The sequence below is a fragment of the Microtus oregoni genome, unplaced genomic scaffold (genome assembly GCF_018167655.1).
Source record: "Microtus oregoni isolate MIOR12 unplaced genomic scaffold, Mior012 000005F_ref0000423, whole genome shotgun sequence".
Lineage (NCBI taxonomy): Eukaryota > Metazoa > Chordata > Mammalia > Rodentia > Cricetidae > Microtus > Microtus oregoni.
In genome coordinates, this window is record NW_024543064.1 from 20840317 (window position 1) to 20845599 (window position 5283).

At 46.3% G+C, this 5283-nt stretch overlaps 1 non-coding gene across 1 annotated transcript; it reads left to right on the top strand.

Moving 5' to 3' along the window:
• Nucleotides 1–4357: 4357 nt before the first annotated feature.
• LOC121448965 lies at nucleotides 4358–4491 on the top strand. Its single transcript, XR_005974433.1, has one exon. It is a non-coding gene; the product is annotated as a U11 spliceosomal RNA (small nuclear RNA).
• Nucleotides 4492–5283: the final 792 nt, after the last annotated feature.

A 5283-nucleotide genomic window follows, 5' to 3' on the forward strand; every position in this document is an offset into this window, starting at 1 on the left:
TCCAACCCGGAAACGCGCGGCTCTTCCGGCCGCCGGGCGCGCGCCTGCCTCGCGCAGGCGCAGACTTGGGTTCAACACGTGGTTGAGCTGTGAGGCCGGCGCCCGGCTCGGCTTGCTGGTCGTGCTTTTTGCTGTGTGCGGCTGGTTGTCGGCGTGGGCGAGCGCTGCGTCTCCTACCTCGGTGTGAATCCCTGCCCTAGATGTTTCTTTCCGACTCCTATGTTTTCACTAGCGTGACCGGTAACCGACGGCCTCGGATGGCTTCCAAGTCGCCATTTTTGGTTGGTGCCTTTGTCGTGCTGAGGATGGGACCGCAGTTCTGTATAGATACCAACTATGCGGCTCCCTCCAGGGGAGTTGGTGGAATGAGAAATTGGGGACTAGAAAGGCTAGTTGGACCCGTTACATTGTTACAGTTGAGCGAGCGCTGAGGAACTGGTTAAGCACCCCCACTTTGCAGTAGGTCATGTGATCGAGGAGGAATCCTGTGTGCAGTTTACCAAGATTCTACCTAAGATGCAGGGTCTCAAAATTCTCACTCCAAAGCTTGGGCTGGACCTGTAACCGCTAAGCTCTAAGCTTTGAGGTTCTTTTTAGTCCATTAAATGCTTGGTGACGACTGTATTTTTTTAAACCCTATTCCAATATTCCAAATTAGGCATGTAAGCAACACGCGGGTTCAGCGTCTGGCAGGGTTCCCAGTAAGCTGGAGATCCCACACTAATGTATAGAAATCTTTGACCTCCCTGAGCTATCAATGTCCTCGTTTGCAGGAATCAGGGAGAGGTTCCCAGGCCGGTTCTTTATCTTTACATCCTCATTCTGTCAGTCTCATCCAAAGTGCTGGGAGCAAGGGCTTAGCTACCATTAAGTGACAAGCTGTCCATAGCTTTTTCTTTTCTTTTTTTGAACTTATTTTCTGTGTAAGAGTGTTTCGTTTGCATTTATATATGTGCCTGCCTGGTGCAGAGGTCAGAAGAGGGTAGAGGGTAGCTGAAGCGTTGAAATTGAAGTTAGAGATGGTCGTGAGCCACCATGTGGCTGCTGAGATTAGTCCTCTGCAAGAGCAAGTGCTCCAAGCCATTAAGCCGTTTCTCCAGCTCCTAACCTTATTTTTCTAATACAGTCTTTAGAGTTTGGCATATCAGTTTTTGTCGTTAAGTTTCTCTATTTACTAAACCTTTGTTTTGCTGTGTGCTGGGTACATACTGTTGGGTAAGACAGGCAGTCTTGTCTTAAGAGTGTACAGGCAAGTGCACAAAGGGTAAGAATATCAATAAATTAAGACTGATCTGAGTGATGGCGGGTCCTAAGCCAATGTTCTCTGTGTTAAGAAAGCTTACAAAGAGCCAAAGTGGTTGACGTTTGATAGGTGACAGTGAGAAACAGGTGGACTAGGTTGGAGGATTCATTTTAGGCCACAGCTTGTACAATATAGTAGAGATTTGGGCTTTTATTCAGTGTGCAGTGGAAACCGAGGAGGGAGAGCGTAATTTGTGTTTATGGAAACACTTGTGGGGTGTGTTACACCTTTGATCACGCACTTTGATCACGCCTTTGATCCCAGCACTCTGGAAGCAGACGCAAGTGAATTTGAGTTTGGGGCCAGCCTGGTCTACTTAACAGAGAGGGTAGCCAGAGCTACACAGTAAGGCCATGTGTCAAATAACGTTGGATTGTAAAGAATCCTTTGCTGGACACTTGATAGCAGCCACCTGCCTTCCCACGAGTTTCAAATACCTCTTCCTTTTGCAGTGTAAAGCTGTTATTTATATATCTCCTTTTGTTTGTAGATTCCACTTCATAAAGGGCAGGAAACTGTATACATTATTAAAATATATTAAAGTATAATGTCCAAAAGCCTATCTTTTTCTTTCTTCCTTTTTTTTTTTTTTTTTTTTTTTTTTGAGACAGGGTTTCTCTGTCTAGCTTTGGAGCCTGTCCTGGAACTAGCTCTTATAGACCAGGCTGACCTTGAACTCACAGAGATCTGCCTGCTGCTGCCTCCCAAGTGCTGAGGTTAAAGACCTGCGCCACCACTGCCCGGCATATCTTTTTCTTTTGATTTCAAAAATGCATATGCCACCAGCACTCGGGAGGCAGAGGCAGGCGGATCGCTGGGAGTTCGAGGCCAGCCTGGTCTACAAGAGCTAGCTCTGGGACAGGCACCAAAGCTACAGAGAAACCCTGCCTCTAAAAAAAAAAAAAGGCTGGAGAGATGGCTCAGAGGTTAAGAGCATTGCCTGCTCTTCCAAAGATCCTGAGTTCAATTCCCAGCAACCACATGGTGACTCACAACCATCTGTAATGGCGTCTGGTGCCCTCTTCTGGCCTGCAGATATACACACAGACAGAATATTGTATACATAATAAATAAATAAATAGAAAAATGCATATGCCATTGTGCCTGGCTTCTTTACACATTAATGTAAACGCAGTAAGGCGTGGAGAGACAGCTCACAAAGTGGGTAAAGCACTTGAGGTGCAAACATAAGAACCTGTGTTCCATTCCCAGCATACTCAGAAAAAGCTGGACCAGACTGGTACCAATATGTTGTGAGGAGGTGAAAACAGAAGGATTCCCGGGCTTGTTGGCCAATCTGCATGAATTGAGGATGGTTAGGTTAGAGACCCTGTTTCAAGACATAAAGTGATTGAGGGAAAACATCAGACTTTGACCTCTTGCCTACACAAACAGTAAACCAAGCATTATTGGGACATCCCAGTAATCCTGTCACTTAAGAGGCTGGATTCAGAGTTAGAAGGTGGTTTAGACATGCAAAATAGTAATACCCCCCCCCCCCCACACACACACACTTTCTTAAAAAGCTCTCTGGACACTGCCACTCAAGTTCAATCCTGGATTACTTGATGAGACACTTCTAAAATTCCTTCCCCAGAGGAAACATAACGTCTACCCTTTTTCCCAGAGTCCCAACTGAGGTCCGCACCAGAATTCACTCTGGGCAGCCAATTAGTTTATTGGGTTTATTTACAGAGTAGGTGAGAGGTTAGCAACAGGGGTGTGGGTACTTGTCCCCCAGAAGTCATACCTTAAAATGTTTACTCAGCAGGGATAATGGCTCTCCTATAGTGCATAGATGAGCCCCCTCCCCAGTGTTCCTTGGGCTATATTCTGTAACCCTTGCTGGACACCACAGGCAATTAAGGAAGAATTGGAGTGGCTGGATACGCGGGTGAATTTTATGACAACCCAACCCCCCTCCTTGAGGGAATGTCAACTGGTATCTTTTGCAAGTGGGCTCAGCTGAACAGCCCAAGATGGTGGTTATTGGGCTTGGGGACTGGTCTTGAACAACACCCTGTCTGAAATAAGTAGGTTAGAATCCATCAGTCATCTGTCGGGTGCTTTTTGTCTTTGATACAGGTTCCCCATGTGACCTAGGCTTACCTGGAACTGCTGCAGCCTCCCATGCAGGAATGCGTGCACCACTCAGCCCAGTGGTTTGGAACTCAACATCTACTCCAGCCTAGCCAGAATTCCCTGTAGTGCTCCTGTCTCTGCCTCCTGAGTGCAGGAATTACTGGAATAAGCCACCAGACTGCACTTCTATAAAAAAAAAAAAAAAAAAAAAAAAAAAAAAAAAAGTATCTGAACCGTGGCGCACGCCTTTAATCCTGGCATTCAGGAGGCAGAGGCAGGTGTATCTCTGTGAGTTCAACGCCAGTCTGGTCTACAAAGCAAGTTCCAGGACAGCTAAGGCTACACGGAGAAACCCTGTCCCGACAAATCAAGTTATATATTATATAACACACACAAACATATATCTGCTTTCATCGAAGTACAGCGTGAAGTGTCCTGCCATTTAGGTACAGGGGGCTGGCTGGCTTTGCTTTTCCCTCCCCATCACCTAGAATCTAGGTCCTAGACGTCCAGTTGCTCCGTTTGTTTGCTTTTACAGTCATTGGCTCCTCCTGTGTGTCTTTGTCAGGCTGGACCAGGATGGACGGCTACGAGTGGCACTAGCTCCGTATTTCAGTTTTGATTTAGTTAAAGCTTGGTGCTCCCGGAGCTAGTCTTCCCCGGGCGGTTCTTCCGCTGCGAGTTGGAAGCTGTGGTTGGCGGCAGCGCCGCCTGCCTTTCCCTCCGAGCCCGCTAGCGCCTTCCCGACAAGCACTGCTCTAATTTGCATATTGACTCACGACCTTCCCTTTACGTCTATACAAAAATCGAAAAACATTCTCTTTGTGAAAGCTTCCCTCGGCCTCAGAAGACTCTAGTGTTCCCTCCCGAGCGTCGGCAATATAGAATTGAAAGTTGGGTCGACTTCATTTTCACCTTCACCTTAAGATGGGTGGTCCGACATTGCCAACCTGCTCTTGCGCGTGCATGGGCAAAAAGGGCTTCTGTCGTGAGTGGCACACGTAGGGCAACTCGATTGCTCTGCGTGCGGAATCGACATCAAGAGATTTCGGAAGCATAATTTTTAGATTTCTGGGCAGCTGGTGATCGTTGGTCCCGGCGCCTGCGTCTGGTGTGAAAAAGTCAGAGCCGCTTTACACGTTGAGTTTTGTAGCGTCTTGTTTCGAGAGCGTTTAGGAAACTGCGTGTTTTTTTTTTTTGTTATCCTCACTGTATCTGAAGGCGACCAACGACGGTCCTCATTACTATGCACATGGAGAACAAAAAGGACTTGGGGTCCTCTGCAACTGAAGTTTACATTTTGTTTAGTTGTGTTCTGTCACGTGGTTGCTGCAAGCTGAACTCCCCAAATGCTGAGATTAAACTCGCGTCCAAGGAATATGGGCTTAGAGTTGGCTCAGCAGTTAAGAGCTGAACAATTGTTGAGTTTCCAGTGTTGAGCACTCCACCTTGGCAATAGGCACACATCAAGTGTACATATATACACATAAAAGAGAAATAAATCATTTTTTCAAATATACAATCGAGGTGTGGTGGTACATATGTTTAATCCTGGCACTCAGGAGGCAGAGACAGGCAAGATCTCTGAGTTCCAGGTCAGTCAAGCCTCTATAGTGAAACTGTCTCCTGGAAGGAAGGAGTGAAAGAATGAAGGAAGAAAAGGGAGAGATGGTTCAGAGAACAAACAGTTCAGAGGACCCGAGTTGAATTCCCAACATCCACATGGCTGCTAACAACTATCTGTGACTCCCAAGATCCAACACCCTCAGACAGACATACATGCAGGCAAAACACCAATGCATATAAATTAAAAATAAATAATTTTAAAATAATAATGTTTACTTAAAAAGAAGGAAGAAAGAAAAAAAGAGAATGGGAGGAAAAGGAATTTGAAGTTC